This window comes from Canis aureus, chromosome 1 (genome assembly GCF_053574225.1).
Source record: "Canis aureus isolate CA01 chromosome 1, VMU_Caureus_v.1.0, whole genome shotgun sequence".
NCBI lineage: Eukaryota > Metazoa > Chordata > Mammalia > Carnivora > Canidae > Canis > Canis aureus.
Window position 1 is genome coordinate 69542485 of NC_135611.1, and position 22662 is coordinate 69565146.

At 49.8% G+C, this 22662-nt stretch overlaps 2 long non-coding RNA genes across 2 annotated transcripts; one reads left to right on the forward strand and one right to left on the reverse strand.

Annotated features, from left to right (window-relative positions):
• Positions 1-1399: 1399 nt before the first annotated feature.
• LOC144287007 (uncharacterized) lies at positions 1400-2868 on the reverse strand. Its single transcript, XR_013354949.1, has 2 exons — positions 2745-2868; positions 1400-2316 (listed from the first exon to the last, which is right to left on the reverse strand). It is a non-coding gene; the product is annotated as an uncharacterized LOC144287007 (long non-coding RNA).
• Positions 2869-14449: 11581 nt separating this feature from the next.
• On the forward strand, positions 14450-16905 carry LOC144287035 (uncharacterized). Its single transcript, XR_013354966.1, has 2 exons — positions 14450-14786; positions 16153-16905. It is a non-coding gene; the product is annotated as an uncharacterized LOC144287035 (long non-coding RNA).
• The last annotated feature ends 5757 nt before the right edge of the window (positions 16906-22662 follow it).

A 22662-nucleotide genomic window follows, 5' to 3' on the forward strand; every position in this document is an offset into this window, starting at 1 on the left:
GAGCTCTTACACGGTCACCAACCGTGTGCCTTACACCAGGCAGCAGGGTATTTTTATTAGCTGTAGTTCTAACTTATAGAACACCCGACATCCCTCCCTTCATCACTCCCCGTGCACCCCTTCACCATCCCATTCTTCACTCCTCGAAAAACCAATTCCTGCAGGTGACACGGCTGCCACGTCACCACCGTGAGGCTCAGACTGGTCTGACGGCAGAGACGGGCTTGCACCCTGCCCTGGGGACCCTTCACCACACGATGTCCACAGGTCTCCGAAAGGTGACTTTGTAGTTCTCTTGTTTCTCTCCTTTACCTGAGTATCGTGCATCTTTAAAATCATTTTTTTTAAATAATAGGTGTATATTTTATAAGTAGTACAGAAAGGAACAAAATAATTTCCTTCCCTTCTCCTTAAACATTGAAATCGCTGCTAACAACTTCTGGGTGTGCCCTGGAAAATTTTATATCTGCATCTTCTCTTTTGTTAACACAAGACAGAGAGTGATGAGACCCCAAATAATCAGACCATTCTAACATTTATTAGGATAAAAACTGGCACCTCATTAAATTAACTTGATCTGAAAACTCTAGTGCTTGGTGTGCCAAGTGTAGCAGATTTTCACGTGTGGCTCTAGGTCCTCTGCAGACCAGGCCAGCCTGACGCGGACATGAGGGAACCAACCATTTTCCTTTCCAGTTAGAACAACCCCAACAGAACTGCCTGGTAGTTTGGAGAACGCCGGCAATGAGACTCCCCTCAGGCAAACTGGTGTTAACTGAGATGTCAGAAATCTTGGGGAGATGGTTTCTAGGTCATAGCAGGACACAAGCAGCCCTCCCTCCAGCAAAGCACTAACAGCAACAGGACCTCAAGGTGTTGAGTCAAAGGTGCTAAAGTTGAGCCCTATTTTTCTGGGGAGGTTGAGGAAATACCTTGCTATCCAAGAAATCTGGTACAGCCTCAGTTGTTCTTACTATAAATAAAGATAATAACACCTCACCTACTTACATCATATGGTTGTTACAGGATTAAATGAAATACTAAGTTTAAAAATCTTTTTCAAACCAAAAACCATCATTGTCATCACTGCACTTCAAACTTGAGTGGCTTGTTTTCATTTCCACAATTGAATTTTTCCCCCAGAAAGAGAAAAATATCAGTATACTATGCAAAGCCTTTTTGTATTTGTGAAAAACCCTATTCCAAGAGAGAGATAAATAAAAACAAAATGTAATTTATTTTTACTTGACTCCTGGTTGATAAATGTCTACGAATAAGCATGTCAGCCGCTTATGAACACCTCACTGGAGGGACTGTCCCACTATGAAACCTTATGTTGAGCTCATCCATTAGTAGCCGATGATTATAAAAAAGAATGCACTGGTTCTTAACCAATAACTTGTTTTAAATTGGCATTTTTAATAGACAGTAAATTCGACATCGAGTCCATCGATTCACACACCACGTTTCACAGGATGGCAGGAGTGTTGCAGATGGAAACAAAGCTGAGCTCATAAAGCACTTTTTGAATCCTCAACCTTGTCAAAATCGTGAAATAATAATGTCTAAATAGAAGTCCCTAATGCTAAAGCCTGGTAATCCGTCCCTTTCGTCATGATTCATAAAGCAGCACATGTTGTTACTCGGATTCTGGATAAGGCGGATAGAGAGCGGTCAGGCCACAGCCTCCGTAGCAGTCCCACAGGTCCTCTGCCCCCACCTGCCCGGCCTACGGCGGTTCACCACAGAACGGCTACCGAGCGATGAACGGCGCCCCGCAAGGACGTTTCTGGAATGAGACGGAACATCGTCGTCGGAACAGGTACGCAGTTCTCGGGTTCTTTGCCCCTTGGGAAAAGACTAGACACATGAACCGCCAAAGGAGTGCCTCCCTTCGAAGCCTCCTGTTACCACCAGTTCATCCTCACCACCATCTTGATTCCAAAAGACCAAAAAAAAAAAAAAACGTGAACAAGCAGGTCAACTTTTCTCTGCACTACACAAAACAAGAACCAGAAAATGTCTTTGCCTCTGAATTGCTCAAATATCCAGGAGAATCCGTTCTGGCTCCTATTCTTTCATTCCACTCTCTTCAAAAAGTGTTAGTTTGAGCAGTTGACATGCTGGACAGTGGAGGAAGCTGGACCAAGCAACAAGGTCATTGCTGCTGCCATCAAGGAGGTCAACAGAAGAGGGGCCGAGAGCCAAATATTTTTATCCTCTCAAGACTTGTCCAAACAAAACCCTGAGAAAGTGATTTAGCCTTAACTTTGAGTCTCGGTAGATGCTAAGGTGAGACCGCAGATGTGTTGTTTTCTGGAAAAAATGGGGGGAAGAGAGTGCTGAGGCCACGGCCTAAGTGTGGGATGCAGGAGACAGGGGATGAGGTTTTCCATCCCTTTCTCCTTACACACACACACACACACACACCTCTCTCTCTTTTTTTTTTTTCTTAAGATTTTATTTATTTATTCATGAGAGACACAGAGAGAGGCAGAGACACAGGCAGAGGGAGAAGCAGGCTCCATTCAGGGAGCCCGACATGGGACTCGATCCCGGGACTCCAGGATCATGCCCTGGGCTGAAGGCTGATGCTCAACCCCTGAGCCACGCCAGGCGTGCCATCACTCACTGTCTCTCCCCCCAGGTCCACATGCAAGGTTGGATATTGGGAAGGAGGAAACAACTCATTACGGAGCCATTCTTACCACACAATGTGCCATGTCTGGTGCCCTCCTACTCACCCATACGCAGAAAATCCTGAGGCTGGACCTTCCAACCTGCTTCCCATCAACAGGCTGAAACTAGCTGTCTCCCAGCACATCCTGGGAGGGAGTAGACTCAGCCCCAGGGGAAGGAGCAAGCAACGGGGGAGGGGGGGGCAGGGGGTACACCATTCTGGCATCCCCCCAACTCCACCAAATGAGCAGGGACTTCAGAGCTTCTGTGAACAACACATCCTCAGACATTATGAAACGACAAAAAGGCACATTCTTGGCAGAACAAAAAAAGTACCCCATCTGTTTTCCGGATGGGAGGGAAGAGCTGACCCAACGGTTGCTAAAGAAGGAAGGTTTGGGGATGGAGCTGATGGAGAACTTCACTTCTGGGTTTTTCTCTCCTTCTCTGCAGCTGATGGGGAGGCTTGCAATGACAGGGAGCTCCTCTCTCAGACCCCACTCTCTCGGCATCTACTTGGATCTACTTGGGACCTTACTAGCAAGATATGCAGGCAAATCTATTGTTTTCTTTTTCCTGCTGGGGCCTTGAGAGTGTCAGACGAACACAGGGAAGGGATGAGAAGGGAGGAACTCCTACCTGGGCCCTTTATCTTACCACGTAGGCTTTTGGCAAGTACAGCTTCCAGAAAGAGGCAGGTGTGGGCCCCTCCCCGGGGAGGGGAGCCCTCAAGACCACAATATTTTACATGAGAAAGGATTTAACGCCTTAAGGACTAAGGGGATGAAGCAAAACAGATCCAGAACCATCTGAGAAGGCTGTACCTGACACTCGCCCCTCTTTTTTATGACCTAGCATGACAGTAAAGCTATTTCTCCAGGGTTGAGGAGCCCTGACGTGAAGGCGGTATGTGCGCGCGGCCAAATGAGAATGTTCAAGGCTGCTGAAATACATCAACGTGCTGGTTCCTCCAGCGATCACGCTGAAAAATATTATTAAAACTCGTAGCCCCAAGAAGTTGTAGGTTTGCGTCGGCAAAAGTAATTACAGAACTAATTCCTCTGTGTCACTGAAAATGCCTTCAGCTTGGCTTCCTGTTGACATGGGAAGAATGGCTCTCGATATAAATCGAAGCAAGTTTCCTGCTTTCTTAAATTTACTTTGGAGAAAATGCCTCCTTCTTGGTTAAATCACAGGATTTTGCCCATGATGGTCAATTAATGAATGAGGCGGTCTGAGCCTCGTCTATGCTCAGGACCTAGACTAATGGGGACAAAACTCAGCTAGTACGGTTGATCCGAAAACTCCCCAGGTCCATGGATCCTAAGCTACTTGTGCATCAGATCACCTGAGGAGCACTTTCAAAGTACAGATGAAAAAAAAAAGTCCATGCGAATTCATCTGTCCAGGACCAAGGCAGTCGTGCTTATTCAACCCAAGTTCACAGATGCAGCATTCATTCAGTAGGTATTGACCGAGAGCTTATCCCGAATAAAGATTATTGGGATATAGCAGTGAATAAAGCAGAAACGGTAATCTCAACCTTTATGGATTTTACAACTATTGAGGGAGAAACACAATAAATAAGTAAGTAAAATATATAGCATGTTACTGAGGCTCCTGGGTCAAGTGTCCAACTCTTGATTTTAGCTCAGGTCTTGCTCTGAGGGTCGTGAGGTCAAGCCCTACAAACCCAGTGTGGAGCCCACTAAAAATCATATATATATGTATAATATGCATATATATATGCATAATCATATGTATATGTATATATATAAATATATATATAATATTAGGAAGTAATAAGTAATGAGTGCTAGTAAGAAAAATGAAATGGAAGAGGACAGGAAGTTCGAGGGGGGCACAATTTTAAGCAGGGTAGCCAGAAGGTGACACTTTAGCAAAGAAGCCAAAGAGTTAGAAAGTAAGCCAAGAAAAATCTGAAGGGAGAGCATTGCAGGGGATGAAGCAGCGCGTGCAGTAGTCCTGGGGCAAGAGCGTGGCCAGCCCGCGTGCGAGAACAATACGGAGCCAGCTAAGCTGGATTGCGCGAGGCCAGAGGAGAGGCTCTGAGAGCACCGTGCAGGGACGCGTCGCTCCGGACTCCTCCGTTTGGGCCTCACTAGCGCAAGGAGGGCACGCATGGCCCACGGGGCACCGAGCAGCTCGGGGACAGAGCAGCCGGGCCTCCGCACAGACGCCGAAGCCCTAAGTCTCGTTCAAGGACTGCCTGGTTCCCGCAGGGAAGCTGCTGGGGCCGACGGACTCCTGACCCAGCGAAGGTCACGGTCACTCCACCCCACAGAACACGATTCAGGGGGAACCCCGAGGTCCCATCCCGGTTCCATCACTGCCCGCGGACAACGGTGACCGTGTACACCCGCTGCCCTCCCTCCCCACAGGGCCTTGGCCCAGCTCAGGGACCCGCTTCTGCGCCCACAGCCCCTGCCCCAAGCAGGGCCGGTCCTCACCCCAGGGTGGCCTCAGGGTGGAAGTGTGATTTGCAGCACACGAGAAAGGAGAGGCCTGCCAGGCTGCTGCTAAGGAAAACCTCATGGCTCTTCGGGGGGGCCCAGGGCCTGACTCCCTCCTGCCTGGGGCTCCCCAAGGGACCCCTAGGGACCCTGTCCTGGGGCCGTCTTGCACAAATGTCCTCTGAGAAATTAATAACAATCCCCATAAGAGGCGGATCTGCAAAGTCGGCACAGAACCATGGAGCTTTGGGCCCGAAAACACCCAGAAAGGTTGCGTGAGGGCTTCAGAGCTCAGAGCAAATGGGGTCAGGATCCAGAGTTGGGTCGCCCGCCTGCCAGGCCAGCCCTCAACACCCCAGCCCCTGGCTCGGCTTCTCCCAGGACTGACTGCACCTTTCGGGCAGGCTCCGTGCTCCCCGACAACCCCTGGCTGGCATCTCCCCACACGCTCCGACCCAGGCCCTCCACGAACCGCCAGCCTGCCTGGGGCCTGTGACGGAGGGAGGCCACGTCTTTATCCCGCAGCGGGACGCGCACAGAATGCCAGCGGCTTGCCTGCCTGTTAGCAGCACGGCAGGGGCTCCCGGAGAAAATGAAGAACAGCGTCATGCCCTCGATCTGCAAGTGCTATTTGTGTTTGTGTCACCAGCGGCGGATTATCCACACCAATCGGAGGATTGAAACCAGCAGACCCAACCCAGGGCAGGGGGGACGGTAAAGTCGCAAAGCATGCCCCACGGTCCTTGATGCACCGGAAAGCTGCTTGGAGGCAGGAAGAAGAGGGGTTGGGACCCAGGAGGCGCCTGTGCCCAGCGAGGCGAAAGGGAAGGGGGGAGGCCTGCTGCCCCCGACGACAGTGGCCGTTCTCTGATCCCGGGGAAGCGGCAGCGTGGGTGAGGAGGGCGGGAGCACTTGGCCACCGCGTGAAAGGCTTTCATCGCCCACAGTGAGAGCACCGGACATTTATATGGTGCTCACCGTGTGCCAGACTCGACTTTATAATAATTCACTACATTCGGATGCTCTTAATCTAAGACACGTCTGTGGGGACGCATGGACACATTCTGAAGCGTATACAGCAACTTCTAAATTCTATTGCTCTTTCCATTTTCAAGAGACACAGAGAGGCTGAGCGACCTGCCCAAGCTCCCACAGGTGGGTCTCGGATGCTGAAGGCTCTGCTTGCCTGGCCTGGCCCACATGAAGCCCCTCGGAACCTGGCCAGGCGCTCGCGTCACGTCCCCTCTTAGGCTTCTCACGTGGCACCACACTGAACGTGCCCCGTCCTCTCGGTGGGTCTTTCACAACCATCCGCACACGCTGTTGCTCGTCTCCCTGGGTGAACACCTTCCCCGACCCAGCCTGGCCAATTCCTACTCATCTTTTGGGACCCGCCTCAAAAGACTCCTCCTCTGGGAAGCCTCTGCCAGTTCTACAGACTCACAGGCCTCTGGGCTCCTTTCCCCTGGGACAGCACAGCATTGACATCTCTGCTGATAAGTCTGTCCCTCCCACTTGACTCTGAGTTCTTTGATGAAAAGACAACATCTGGGGCATCTGGGGGGCTCAGCGGTTGAGCGTCTGCCCTCAGCCCAGGGCATGATCCCGGGTCCCGGGATCAAGTCCTGCGTCGGGCTCCCCACAGGGAGCCTGCTTCTCCCTCTGCCTGTGTCTCTGCCTCTGTGTGTGTGTGTGTGTGTGTCTCTCATGAATAAATAAATAAAATCTTTAGAAATATAAAGAAAGAAAAGACAATATCCCATGCAAGTCTGCATTCCCAACCCCTAACAAAAGCACCAAAATACAGTAAGTGCCAAACAGTGAGTGATGGATGGATGGATGGATGGATGGATGGATGGATGGATGATGCAAATATATGTAACAGGTGTATGGAATTTCTTCACCAAATGACTAGAATACGACATCCCAGGCTGTGTTCCATTCCACAAGGGGAGAGGTTTCAAATGTATTTCGGAAGTAGAGACGATGTAAATTATAACCCTTGAAATACTACAGATGGAGATAAATGCTTTGGACAGACCCCAGGTTGGGGCGGAGGGTGGTGGAGGCCACCAGGCAACCGGTTCATGCATGTGCACAGACTCCAGAATCTCGACATATCAAATGGCAAAGCCAGGGGGTGGGCTCCATCCGAGTGACCTTCCCCATCTGTGGCCACATTTCAGGCCTGGAGCCAAGCCTGCCCTGCCCTCTGCTCCTCTGCCCACAAGCCGTGCCATCCGTGCAGGGCCACCTGCCCCCAGCAAACCTGTGTGCAGCGGTCGATCAGGGCAGAGGAGGCCGAAAGGTTTGCTCACTCAAGTGGTGATAAAGAGGACCCTGCGCTTATTTAGATTATCCCAGACCTGATCAACAACAAAAAACTCAGCTTTCCAAGAGAGGGGGGAAAAAAAACCTACACCTTCTGCAGTGTTTTCCTGTTATAAGTTACTCTGCTCCGGTCACTCCCGAAACCCCCCATTCTGAATTTGCAAACACCTGACTCTTGCACTCAAGGCTGTTATGGCGGTCTGCTCCGGTTTTCAAATTCCACTATGGGAATGAACACGCCCAGGGCCTAAACCACTTCAGCACATCTGACGGCAAGAGTGTCTCGGGTTGTGCACCCTGAGAAGGACTTACATTCACGTGCAAACATGTAGGAGAAAGTGACTTCCTTTGCTAAGGACCAGAGGGGGGAAGTCACTTAACCATCTCCTCTTCTTTCCTAAGAGCAAAGCCACCCGTGAAACCCTCACAATTTGTCTACTAGGTTGTACCCACGCAACCGGCGTGTCTTCCTTAAACGCTGGGCACTCACAGCGGGAGACTCTGGGTGGCCGGGCGGTTGACACAGGCAGCGCTTCAGACTGATGCTAAGGGCCCAGGAGCGAGGGCACCAGTCAACTACCAGGCTCCCCGACAGGCATCCTCCTCCCTCAATGCCTTTTTTCCCCTTTTAAGGTCATTCGTTCTAAAGTGATCGTCTTTAAATTAATTAATTAATTAATTAATTTAATTAAAACATAAAGTGATCGTCTTTATTTAGACAAGCATTCATGCTTCCCTTTCACCGAGGCATCTTACACTGAATAGTTTTAGGTCTGATGGGCGGGAGGCACTCAATCAGAAATAGACACCGATAAAATCCTCAAAAACTCCCCAAATGAGCAAAATGTAATGCAGCATTCAGGAGTTACAAATCACTCAGAAAAGCCCAAATTTTAGAATGGCTATTGGATGGAATTTTACATCTCATGCAAGAAAGTTTTCAAATGGAAACATCTTTCTTCTGTGGGTGCCATGAAGCAGCTGTTCATGTGACGAGAAGGCTATTGAGAAGAGTGATGTGAAGCTTTAATTAAAGCCCGTCTGCTGTTTCGCTGTTTCAGACCATTAAACACAGTTTGCATTATTAACATAATACTTGGAAATGTAATTGCCTTCAGGTTTTGTTTGTGCAGACGCGAGCCTGCTGCTTCCCTATGCCGCCTTCTTTTTGTCCAGATATTCTCCAATCAGTCTCAACTTGGAATCAAAAGGAAAAAGTTCAGATGCACAAACCAATAAGGAAGGCAGTGATCACTGAATGCTTGGAATGAGGCAGGTGAGGGGCTCGCCTTGCCCCATAAACATAACGACACCGCATGAGGATCTGACCCAGCAAGGAATTCTCATCTCAGTTAAGTGCTTAGGGAAATAAAAAGGAGGAGTTGACCAGACGCGTCTGGCCGTACTCTTCCTCTGCCGGTCCTCTAGCAAGGAGAGAATACATGTCAGCAAGTTAAATGCTCTGAGAAGTCCTCAAGTTTGTTTAAATCAGCTTAATGTGTGACTTTGTGTTTCTGAACTTTTTGACTACGGAAAGCTTCTGTTCCTCATGTACAATCACAGAGCCAGTGTCACCAAAGACACAACCAAGTAAAGGCAAAATCAAGGCGTTAAATGAAAACAAAACAAAACAAAACATGAGAACCAGAAAAAAAAGTGGGTAAACAGTCATTGAATACTTTTACATCAGATTTCTGATCAATAAAACAGACACAAAGATAAAAAAAAATGGGGAATCTAGGTAACTCAGTGGGTTAAGCATCTGACTCTGGGTTTTGGCTCAGAGGGTGACCTCAGAGCTGTGACGGAGCCCCACGTAGGGCTCGGCGATGGGTGGGGAGACCACTCGAGGGCCCTCTGCGTCCCCCTCTGCCCCACCCTGCCTGTCTGTGCTCTCTCTCTCTCTCTCTCTCAAATAAATAAATCTTTAAAAAAACACACAAAGACTAATATTTAACTACATAAGCATCAGCATACCCGTACACCCTAAGACTTTATTTTTTTAAGATTTATTTATTTATTTGAGAGAGAGAGAGCATGAGGGGGGAGGAAAACAGGGAGACGGAGGGAGAAAACTCTAGCAGACCCCACTGAGCAGGGAGCCTGACGCGAGGCTCGGTCCCAGGACCCTGAGATCATGACCTGAGCCAAAACCAAGAGTCAGACGCTTAACCAACTGAGCCACCCAGTGACACCCCCCCCCCACAAGATTTTATGCAAAAGTAAGTGAATACTGGTACAATTTGACAGTTAATACCCTTAAATATAGAAAGAGCATTAAAAACCAGTAAGGTACACATACTAGCAAAAATTAAAAAGAGCATCAAATTCACAGAACAAGAAATATAAATGGCCAATAAACATAAGAAGGCTCAAAAAAAATAAAAAATAAATAAATAAATAAACATGAGAAGGCTCAGGCGTACTGACAGTCACCGAATGCAGCCTAAATAATAAGATGCCATCATTCTTTTGTCCAACTGGCAGCAGGTGTATTAAATATGGTGCCTCGTGCCAAAGTCCAGAGACTGGGGAACACCCTCGCCTCCCCTCAGCATAAACTGAACGACTTGTCTGAAAAGCCATCGTTTGCCGCATCTTTCTCACATTGGTTTCATTTCTAGGAGCTTATTAAATAGGTTTATGTGTATACAGTTTATCACATTACTTATTGCAATGGAAAGTATACACATCTAAATATCTGACATTAGAAAGACACTATTAAATAAAAGAACTAATACAGTGGGAAACATTCCATGATGCTCTGAAAAGAGTTCCCTACATTGTATGAAAATAGTTACAAAAAAAAAAAAAGAAAATAGTTACAGTATAATCGTCAATGAAAAAAAGCAGAATCATACTGATTCTATCCCCACTGCACTTCAATAATCCTAAACATATATGAACAGATCAAAGACTGAGGGTGATATCTCAACACAGGAATAATTCTCTCTGGATAGCAGGTCACATGATTTTGATAAATTCTCTCCAGTAAGAAGAAAAGAATGAATGGTCAGTGCTGCCAAGTACAGAGCTGACTCAATTTTTGTTAATTATCTAAGAATTACCTCTAATTAGCACATTATTTAATTATAACCAGGTGCTAGGAAAGTGGTTTTAGAGCCTGTTAAAGTTTTTTTTTTCAACTTGGTATCTCTATTTTTATCCTTGGACTAAAAGATATATTTAAATATTATTTAAAATAATATAAAATGTATTTAAATATATTTAAATATACTTAATATATTTAAAAATATATTTTGGGCGAAGACCAACTGCACCCTGGTCTGTATGTACGTACGACCACAAAGATAAACTATTAATGGTCAGCTGTCATCGTGACTCCTTGCTGAGGAGAAGATTTGGAACAGAAAAACAGACAACTCAACTTCAGGTCATGCACATTCTTTCAAATGACTTAGAGGAGGGTATGTTGCACCGTCCCTTGGCTTCGCCTTCTCAGGGATGCAGAGGGAAGAGGACTCCTACTGCCTCTTGGCTTCACCTTCTCGGGGATGCAGAGGGAAGAGGACTCCCACTGCCTCTTGGCTTCACCTTCTCGGGGATGCAGAGGGAAGAGGACTCCCACTGCCCCTTGGCTTCGCCTTCTCAGGGATGCGGAAGGAAGAGGACTCCTACCACCCCTTGGCTTCACCTTCTAGGGGATGCAGAGGGAAGAGGACTCCTACCGCCTGGAACAATTTCAGAGGGGGCGCTGCTGGGGCAGCCAGAACTCAGGTGGCGCTCGGCTACTGACTCACCCAGGGCCCCTCAGACGTGCCTTCCCAGCACTGGCGCAGGGCTCGGGTCCAGCAGCTCTCTACTGGGTGTCAATGATCACACGCACGACTAGAGAACTGAAGGCCAACAACAGTCTAAGGAACACAGATACGGACCCACTAAAAACAGACACTAAGATTGGGAGGCGTCCTCGTTTTCAGGCGTGAAATTCATGCTCCTGTGTCACCGCTGCTCCCCTGGGATAACTTTCCTAAAAGACAGAAATCTTGATTCTTTCAGGGCCTTTAAAGGAACACATGATGTAATCCCAGCGTCTAGCACTGACTTTCTCCACACCCGCCCCTAACCTTAAACCCCGAGGACAACTGTGTTCTACGTGATTCTCAGACCCACCACGTCATTTTTGGAGGGTCAAGTTCATGGATCTTGTTCTAACATGGTGGGCAGGCCCCTCCCACTTCACGTGCAGATCCTTAAGGTAAAGAACCATCGTCCACATTACAAAAGGACACTTCTGTTTACCGAAGGGATCAATGCAAGAAGGTTCCTCTGGAGGACGAGCTCTTGCATCCAGAGTTTCCGTCCAGAACAAGGTAGAGGGCCTCCAGGGCCTCAGTACCGAAGTAGGACTTCCGTGGACTGTGCACATCTCATTATAATGAGTGAAGCCGCTCAGCCAGGACTCCATAATTCAGGGCAAGGCGAACGAGGCTCGGCCAAGGAGACCCTGCAGAAGGATAAGCAGTAAGGACAGCATAAGAAGCTTCGAAGGTTCCGAAAGTTCTGAAATGAGGGCCCTGGAAAATGTTGATCTTCAAATACCCGGTGGAACAACAAAACGTCAGCGCAACTCCACGGCTTGTCGGTGCTGCACGGATACGAAGGACGCTGCCCAGAGACGCTCGGCGGCCGGGGCTCCGTCTGGTTGTCAGCAGCCCCGCCTGGCAGAAGGCCTCCATACACGCCTGTGGGATGACATCATTAGCAGATGACGTCAAGTGACACACCCGATTAACCTGCAGTGAATTGACCCCTCTCTGTCACCTCTGCAAATGGGGCAGCAGGTGAAGGGGATCATGGGGATTATGAATTCTGTGCAATCCTCTAATACAAACAAAACACCCAACCCCAACCGCTGGCCAGGTGATCACGGATTTTTCTCCACGGTGCCATGAAAGAGTCACCAGCGCTGGGCAGCAGGTGGGACCACCTTAGTTAGCGTCTGACTACCAACAGGTCGCAGCTGACCTGCCACCTCAATCCCTCGATGGGAAGCCAAGCCTGTGGCAACACCCTGACTGCCCATCCCGGCTCCACTGCCCCCCACAACCAGATGGGACCAAGAGCTCCTCCCCAAAGGGGGTCCCACCTGCTGGCGTGTCTGTCCGGCCGCAGATGGAAGGACTCTGACCCATGGGGTTGGACTCTTGCCCCCACCTCTCAGAGATGCAGAAACGCTGCAAACAGCAATCTGCAGCCACTTCCAGTTCCACGATCTTCTAGAGGAGGGGTCTGCGGCCTGTGCAGAGGTCATTGTCCTGGTCCCTAAGCCACAGGGCACATCACAGTCCAGACCCGGGCACCGGCCTCTCCCAGCTCCATAGCCAAGTCTCCAGCACTTCACGGCGGGGCTCGGGGAGCAGTGGGTAGGAGAGCGCAGCTAACCCCAAGCCCGGCTGTAGCTGTAGCTGGTGCCTCAGGTCTCCAAGCCCTTGGTCGGGGCAGCCCAGCAAGCAGCCTGCCCTGTGCCAGCCGCCCACCCCGGGCCCGGGCCGCCCATGGGCACCTGCTGCTGCTGCTCACCCCGCCCCCTGCCCCGGGCCCGGGCCGCCAGCCGTGCGCCTGCCACCGCTGCTCACCTGCCTGCCCTGGGCCTAGGCTGCCAGTGGGCATCTGCCACTGCTCACCCGCCCACCCCGGACCTCCGCCGGCACCCATCAGGCAAGGCAGGAGGAGGCCTGTGCCCGTGGGTCGGGCCAGAAGAAAGGGCCCCAGGACTGGCCTCTGGGGGCAGCAGGTCTGGTGCTTGGGCTGCCTCCACTCAGGGCGTGACCCCTCGTTGCCTCATGGGGCTGCGGCTCTGGAACCGGTTGTGCCCCCACCCCCAGCCACCACTCCCGGGACCACAACAGGGCACACGGAGTACGCGTGTGGCGACCACCCGGGCCTCCGCAGGCACCCCGCTGCCTCAACCGTAGCCTGGAGCCTCAGTTGTGTGGGACGTGGGGCCCGATGAGCCCTGGCCCAGCCTGCGGGGCTGAGGCTGCCAGAGACATGCGGGGAGAGACCGGAGGGCAAGGTCCATGAGGGGACAAGTGGCTTAGGAAGGCAAGCGGGCCAGGTGGGCACAGGTGGGGGGAAGTAACCGTGGGGGGAGCGGAAGGACGAAGAGCCACCTGCAAGGTGCTGCTCCGGGTGGAGGGGCAGGAGGAGGGCCCGCGGGTCGGGCTTGCGGACCAAGGCCGGTCACCGGCCTCCTGGAGGACAGCGCGGGTGCCCGGGGCTCAGGCGGTGACGTGGCACCCTGGGTCCCGCCATCGTCCCGGGGGGTGGAGCTCAGCAGCGCCCTGTCCCCGGCCCTCCCCGCCCCACCCCTGCCCGCCTCTGTGTCTCAGACAAGCCAGGGAGCCGCTCCCCCAGCCACCCGAGGGCGTCACTGCTGGGGCTGCTGCCAGGCGCGGCCGAAGCACGTGCCTGGGGCCTTCCGCTGGGGCCTCCCGCCCCGGCCCAGCCTCCGGGGTGTCAGAACCTATGAACACACTGTTTCTACTTAAAGTCTGGGAATGAGCATGTCCTTGTTCCCCAGACAGCGACGTAGTCATGGGCCCGCGGGTCACACTTTGGGGACTCAGAGCCAAGAAAGGGGTGGGCGGTGCTGTGGGGGGGAGCCACCAACGGGGACAGGCACGGGGCTCAGGTCCAGGTGCCTGGGGCACCACAGCAGGTGCAGGGGGGGCCGTGGGGACAGGTGCGGGGCTCGTGGGGGGTGAGGGACAGCACGCCCAGTACTGGCCCCCGCGGAGATGCTCGGCCTGACCCTTGAGGGGCCCAGGGAGGACGCGTGGCAGGTGAGGACACGGGCGGCTGCCATCGCAGGGTCCCGGGGCTCCTCTCGAGGCCCTTTCCGCTTCCTCCCCACGCACCCCAACTTTATAAGGGAAGAAAGTGATGAGGTTATTTCAAAGCCCAGTTTTCTCCAGAAATAGCTGTTTACCTTAGGCTTTCTCTTGGTAATGCGTGGGGAGCTGCTCACCAGTTGGACCTCCAGCAGGGCCGGCTCTTATTTTCTAGTGCCACCAAGTGGCCGAGCTGGACCCTGACGCTTCCCCCAGACACGCTCCGGTTGGTGCTGCGGGGACCTGCCACGGACACCTGCTGTGGACACCTGCCCTGGACACCTGCCGTGAACACCTGCCATGGATACCTGCCGTGGACACCTGCCTCCGACACCTGTGCGGGGACCTGCCTCGGACACCTGCCGTGGACACCTGCTGTGGACACCTGCAGCGGACACCTGCTGCAGGCCCCTCCAGCCAGTGGCTAACACTGGACTGAGCAGAGGTGCAGAAGTCACCAGAGGCTCGGAGGGAGGGAGGGAGGGAGGAGGGGGAGGGAGGAAGGGGGAAGGAGGAGGAAGGGGAGGGAGGGGGGAAGGTGGAGGGAGGGAGGAAGGAGGAACCTTCTGGAGAGGAAGAGGTGGGGACAGGGTTGGAGCTGGGCGGCTTCCCTCGGCCTCCACTGCCTGGGGAGCAGGTGCGCCCGTTGGGGGGTCACCCCCTGCCTTGGGGCTCCGGACAGCGGAGGCACATGCTGGGTGAGGGCTCAATGGTCAAGGGCTAATAATAGTATTGGGCTGGAATCAAGCCCCAGGCTGGATCTAGCTGTCTAACCTCTAAAATTTCATGCCCCAAATTGCAATTTCATCACTGACAGTCTTCGTAGTCAAATTTTAAAAGGGCAGAAATGCAATTTCACAGACTCGCACTTGTCGGCACCCTGGGCCGCCCCACGGCAGCCACCGCGGCTCTCGGCGGCTCCTCTAATGATCCTTTTAGCCCCTCCATGCACAGGCGACTAGAATTCAGGAAAGTTACTTTTGGAAACACATTTTCTATAAGGAACGTAGATTCACAGATTTGAAAAACCCCAAAAAATCCTCCAACTTTAATTACTAAAAATAATCGGCGGTTGGCACTCCAAGGCAATCAACTGACCAATCTTTCGTTTCAAGTTCCAGCCTCTGTAGAATGAAGATTATAAGAAACTACCGTCTTAAAATGTTTTTTGATAAACCCTTTTTTTTAAGGCTTGATTAGTAAAAATCGTGTGTGCTTGAGGGGCTTATCACCCTCCTCCCCCGCACACATACCTTTTTCTTCCCACTTTTAAAATTCTTTATTCTGTCTAGACCAAGCGTCCTCGATGCTGTTGTACATGACTTTGGAGTTTTTAATTCCTCCTTGTAGAATTTTCAGGTGACAATATTGACACTTTGCTTTTTAAAATTCTTCCCAACAAAATCTATAGATTTTTTTTAGTCTTTTCTTTAAAAGACTCAATGCCTGAGTAGAATTAAATGACCAAATATCAAATATACTTCCTAAAGATTGTATTTTAAAAACATGAACGGCAGTGCAGTAAACAAATCATTGAAGAGTAGAATTATGATGTAACCTAATTTCTTTATTCCATCTTGTGTTATTAAAGTTTTATAAAGCTTTTGACTCAAAATGTAAATAATGGTCCTTCTAAAGCTATCTAGCTAACGAGTCTCATGTGCCCATATTGACCATCAATCCAGCCCCCATTCACATGGCCATTCTGAGGCTCATAGTAACTCCTGGGATGCATGAAGCTAACACCTCTACCGCCCGAAGCATTTCAGTCTTGCCGTCATAAGTATTTCTGTATCTACCTCAACCGACAGAGTTTAAAGATACACGGCTGATGAAGAAATTTGCATTTCAAGCTACGTTTGGAATGCTTCCTGTGTCTAAAGGTGAGTATTCAGATTTTGGCAAGAAACCGAAATGACAAGTCTTGGTCACACCATGGATGCTGATACCCTGAGGAGATGCAAGAAACGTGCACGATGAGAATTCATCGATCGAACGTTCAAGGATGCCACAGGTAACAGCAAGGCGGCAGTTGGCTCCTCGGCCTTCCGGAGGCCAAAGCCAACTTGAACGACAGAGCCGGACCGTGCCCAAGGCCCGACGCCCACGGCCTCACAGACACGCGCCACTGAGCGAGGCCTGTCCTCTGCTCCGACACTGGCCCTCGCTCCTTCCCCTGGACAGTGCCCCGCACCCCGAAGTCCTAAGAACAGACGGCAGAGCCTGGAAGCCAGTTCTAGCAAGCTCCGCCAACCCACTGCACCGCTTGAGGTTTCGCCCCTGCAGGCCGGGACCTACTAAGAGGGCAGGAGCAGGAGGGCCAGCTGCGGGGTGCAGAGGAAGCAGCCCCCACGTCCCGGCACAGGTGCCACCGCAAGCCGTGGTGCTCGGTGGCCGCCAGCAGGGGCCCCAGCGGCCCTCGCCTGCGTGACGCTGCGGCAAGGACTTGCTCAGTCTCCATGCACCGCTCCCTTTATCCTGACTTTTCCCGACCTAGGATTCCGGATTTCCCAACGTTTCTGGAAAGTACTCAATCCCGTTGCAATAAATTACTCTTCTACTTACGTTGAGCAGAGTCCTTTTCTGTTGACCGTGGCTGAGGCTTACAGAGAAAGTAGTGGTAAGCAGCGGGGGGCCGGGGCCCCGGGGTGGCACGGGCAGGGGGTGGGCTTCGAGGCCGGGCCCTCCTCGCGGGTTGAGTGGCCACGCAGACCCAGCCTCGCCACAGCACTGCCCCCCGGAGTGTAGCTTGCAGACCGGGGCTCCCGACGGGGACGATTATTAGCTGCTGCCCACCGTGTCTCAGGGTAGGGACCACGTGTCTGCAAGGGCTCTCATACCGGGAAAGATTCAGGATGTCAGACGGTGTTAGCTACGTGTTAAGGAGCTCAGTAAGGTATATTGAAAACAATAGACAAATTTACATCGCAAGTGGCTGGTTTGGTTTTTCTCAGAACCCTGACCCCTAAAGTGGCTATTTTAAAAGCAGAGAAGAAAATAAAATAAAATAAAATAAAAGCAGAGAAGAAAAGGAAGTATGGCTTTGCTCTATGACAAGGTGAAGGGGAGTAAGAGGTACAAACCTCCAGTTATAAAATAAATAAGTCACAGGAATGAAAAGCACGGTATAGGGAATATAATCAATATAATGTAGTAACCGTGGTGACAGATGGTGACTACACTCGCACGGTGAGCGTCATAGCGCATCTGAGCGTCGAATCGCTATGTTGTGCACCTGATGCTAGTATATGTCAACCATAATTTTTTTTTGAAAAAAGAGTTCTTTCTACCTGTGGCCTGCAAGCTAAAATGACTGCCAATCTGATCATTTATTGCCTTGCAAGATTGTAAAATTAAAATTCTTTACTCCAAACTAGTTTTCCAACTGAGGCAGAGACTAGAACCTAGGTAGGAAAATAGATTGGAAAAAAAAAAGGAAAATAGATTGAAGCAGAAGACAGGCCGGAACACCTGGGCCTTGCCTGGGAACCTCCAGGAAGCCTCGTCTACGGGTCTAAGCATTAAATATGCTCAGTGTGAAGAAGCAGTGGAATGAAAGCAGCCTGGGTTTAGATCAGATTGTAGCTTTGAAATATCCTTTACACTGGATGCAAGGGATCCGGCAAAGCACAGAGGCAGACCACAAGCAGACAGAAAGGCCAGGCCATGGAGGTGATGCTGGGTAAGATCTCCAGCTGTGGTTTCTACTCCATGGAATCGACCAGAAGCAAGTAAGTGACATACCCGCTCAGTTTCTAAAGCCTCTGTTGGCTCTGATTCCAGCCAACATCTTGTGATCACTTAACCCTTCAAAGCAATCGCAAGCTGTCGGGATTTGTGCCTACAGTCGATAAACTACTGAAGCTTTGCACCTCGCAGAGAGGGCTTTCCCCTTCCTAATGCCCATCGCAGACGTGCCCACAGAGAGCCATGCACAGAACGCTCATTGGTAGTGCAGAACCAGGGAGCCGAGCCTCTGTCAGGGCATGGGGCGTGCATTCTCCCACCAACATGTGCTTTGAACCAACGACCACTAGGTGCTATTTCCATTCTCCCCTCTCCCAAGTGATTATTGACTATCGTTTTCATTTTCCACCATTGCATATGAGATAATGTTGCGGACGTGGCGAGTGACTTCACTTTCAACTGGAGATTTCTGAACCACAAGGAAGCTAGTACTGAGAGATATTGAACTCTGAGCCCGATGTAGAATCTGACCGAAGCTTTGGGTCTGGACCCTTTGGGAAGGAGTGACTGCACTTTGTGTACATTCACTCTTTTTTTTTTTTTTTTAAGATTTTATTTATTTATTCATGAGAGACACAGAGAGAAAGAGAGGCAGAGACACAGGCAGAGGGAGAAGCAGGCTCTATGCAGGGAGCTCGACATGAGACTTGATCCCCGGTCTCCAGGACCAGGCCCTGGGCTGAAGGCAGGCGCCAAACAGCTACGCCACCGGGGCCACCCCATTCACCCTTTTGACAATGGACTCGTGCGAAGAAGGATGTTGTTAGGAGCTAGCCAGAGGAGTGTGGGGGCACATCGTTATTTGTGTGTTTGGTATCTAATCCTTCCATGACATTTCCTAATAGAGTCAAAATTTAGCCCAGGTATTTAGTCCTCCAAGCAACCCAAGCACATTTGAATTGATCTTAACCAATCCATATTATCGAATTCTCCCATCATTCTCCCATCAAATATGGTTATTGGTTTGAGGATGTGTACATGTCCTAAGTAGGCCAATTAACTTAAGAGAAGGTCTTTATAACCCATAGCATGGGAGAGGTTCTTTCTCCCAGCTCCCCTTCCCATACTCCTCATTCCCTCCACCACACTCCTTGAGTTAGGAACTATCTCGTAACCTTGAGAGAAGCCCACTTATGAACACATGGAGAAAGACAGAATGGAGAAAAGGGCAGAGAAATTGAGGCAGAGCCATGATCATACTGTACCTGAGACCTACATTATCTCTGGACTTCTTGTTACTTGAAATAATAAATTTCCTTTCGATTCGGGGTTCTGCTCATTTTCTGCCCAAAGCATCCTGATACACCAACCAAGTGGAAAGTGAAAGTTTTCAGCTGGAACTTATTTGCCACAAAACCTGAGATGAGAGTATTAAACCAGGATGCAAGGACACCTGGCTCCTACACTAGGAGTTATCCCAAAAAGCTGAAGCAAGTCATTAGGTAGTTCATAGACAAATAACTTTAGGGCAATAGTTTTATATTTCTCTTATATTTATTTTATACATAGAAAATGTTATTGCTTCTCCATACATAATGTGGCCATGAAGTTTAGTTTTTAAATGATTGTGTCTTTGTAAAAAGGAACCGATTTAAAGAAAAACATTAGCTATTACAAGTTGTATTAGCTTCCTAGGGTCGCTGTAACAAAGTTATCATGAGCCAAGTAGTCAAAACAACAGAAATTTATTCTTTCACGGTTCTGAAGGCCAGAAGTCCAAAATCAAGATGGCAGCAGGGCCGTGCTCCCTCTGAAGTGTCTAGAGGAGGATCCTTCCCTGACTCTTTCAGCTTCTAATGGTGGCCAGAACCCTTGGCATTCCTTGGCTTAGAGAGTCCTCCCTCCCATCTCTGCCTCCATCCTCACATGCCCTTCTCCTCTCTACGTGTCTGTGTCCATATTTCTGCCTTATTGTAAGGACTTCAGTCATTGGATTTGGGCTCACCTTGATCCAGTATGACTTTATCCTCACTTGATTCTATCTGCAACTTCCAAATAGGTCAAGTTCATAGTTACTGGAGGGTAGGTTGTCACGTAGAGGCCATCCATTTGGGGAAGCATTTTTCTGAGCATCCAGCCCTGTTCTGAACATCGATGTCTTCAAGTGGAACATAATCCCATTATCTCTGCCTAAAATTAACCATCATTGTACTCTGACAGGCCTCCCTTTACTCTGGGCACTATGTCCCAGTAACGGGCAGCCCTAGCCTCTAATTTTCTTAGTCCTTGGGTGTCCCTCCTCACAGGGAAACAAAGGGTTTATAATTCGAGACCTAAATCAATTATAGAAAGTAATTATTACATGCTGTACCTCAAAGAGCTTGATCTACAATTAATTACATGGCAAAAGTGGGGGAGGTGTAGTTAGGAAGAGTAATTTTTCATTTGGAAGGCCACAGTTGCAATGGTCACTATTTAAAATTAAGGAAGACAGTCTAGGGAGAAAAAAAATAATGAATCTTTTAAACGGTTTCGTGAAATCTTGGAAACTTTAAATATTAGGAAGGTTTTCCTGTCCCATTTGTTGAAGTAATAAAGTGTGAAGAAATGTTAAATCTGATTAGCTACGCCTGTCTAGCGTTAATCTACGGTCTGAAAGGAAAGAAAAAAATATTCAAAACTTCAATCACTGTTCTTTCCTGTGTTTAATCAATTAAGAAAAATATTCTCCAAGGCTATTCAGAAAACAGTGGTGTTCAGGTACTCTGAAAAATCACTCAGGGACCCACGGGCCAGTGACCAAGGCAAATGCATTTTCTGAGTATTGTCAGAAGCTGTTTTCTCCTCACAATGTAAGTTCAGATGCTTCTTGGCTGTTTGTGAACCGCCTGGTGTTCACAGACCAATGCAGGGATTCAGAAAGCTGTTTCCATGGTGACGAGACTTTCCTCCCGGCAACCACCCCTCCCCCACCCCGAGTTTCTCCACTGTCAGGAGTTTGCACAGGATTCCCGGGAAAGGCAGGGCCGGATATACAGCGAGCATGTTGTGGTTTTTCCACGCGCAGCTACTGTGTGTCCGTAGTCATGGATGAGCCCTCTCTGCCCCCGTTTGGACATGGTCACAAACCCACCAGAATCCATCCAAGTCTTCCACACTTGAAATCACTCCATCAATAGCATCATATTTAACATCTCAGTATATTAACAGATACTGCTCTCTGCGGGGGGGGGGGGGGGAGGGGGGAGGGGGGCAGCTACAGCCCAAAGGCCAAATCCATCCTGCCACACGTTTGTAAGTAAAGCGTCACCGGGAGATGCCACACTTAGTCGTTTGCACAGCGTCCCGGCTGCCCTCATGTTCCAGTGGCAGGGGTGACTAGTTGACAGAAGTGACAGACACAGTGTGGTCCACGAGCCGTTTCTTTCTCTCTGGCCCTTTACAGAAAAAGCTTTGTCGATTCCTGCCCTAGAGTATGTGGAGTCAAGATCTGCTAAGGAAGACGGCAAAATATGGAAGTAGATACCCTGAATTCTCCGATCATAAATAGGGAGAACTCAACGAGTGATACTAGGAATTCCCACGTACCACTGAGGACAGAGTGGGCTGAAGAGAATCTCTAGGAAAGGTAAGACTCAAAAATAGGAAGCCTTGGGGTATACAAGCCCGGGGCCAGGGGAAGAGGCCTTCCAGGCAGAGGATGGGGAAGAAAATGCTATCCAGCATCTGGATCCATGGAAAACCCATTAACGCTGGAGAGAACCGTGCAAACACGAGGTGCTGCTCTCAGGGTGCGCGCGAGTCCCTAACAGCAGGAAGGGAGACGGTGGGGGTGGCAGGCAGTGAGGCCGGGCCACCCATACACACAACGCTCTGGAAAGTCAAGCAAAGAAAATGACCTTCGTCTGCAGGGAATGAGGACTCAGCATCTTTGTTAAAAGCAAATTCATGTATACAATGGAATGTTCCTCAGCCATTAGAAACGACAAATATCCACCATTTGCTTCTACATGGATAGAACTGGAGGGTACGATGCTGAGTGAAGTGAGTCAATCAGAGAAGGACAAACATTATATGGTCTCATTCATTTGGGGAATATAAAAAATAGTGAAAGGGAATAAAGGGGAAAGGAGAAAAAATGAGTTGGAAATATCAGAAAGGGAGAGAGAACATGAAGACTCCTAACTCTGAAACGAACTAGGGGTGGTGGAAGGGGAGGAGGGCGGGGGGTGGGGGTGACTGGGTGACGGGCACTGAGGTGGGCACTTGATGGGATGAGCACTGGGTGTTATTCTATATGTTGGCAAATTGAACACCAATAAAAAATAAATTTATTATTAAAAAAAAGAAAACATAAATTAAAAAAAAAGAATTAAAAAAAAAGCAAATTCAGAAAATCTAATTAATGGAGGTTGAACTACAGAGAAAGGAAGCAGAAAGAGAGGGACCGGGTCACTGTTCGTCATCTGTGTGGTGCTTAGCATGTTCCAGCCACTGCTGTAAGCACTTCACACGTGTGAACTCGTTCGCTGCTCCTAACAACCTCACGAAGTGAGCACTGGCATGATCGCCACCTTACAGATGACAAATCTACAGCGTAGAGAGGTCAAAGAACTTGCCTGAGGTCCGACAGG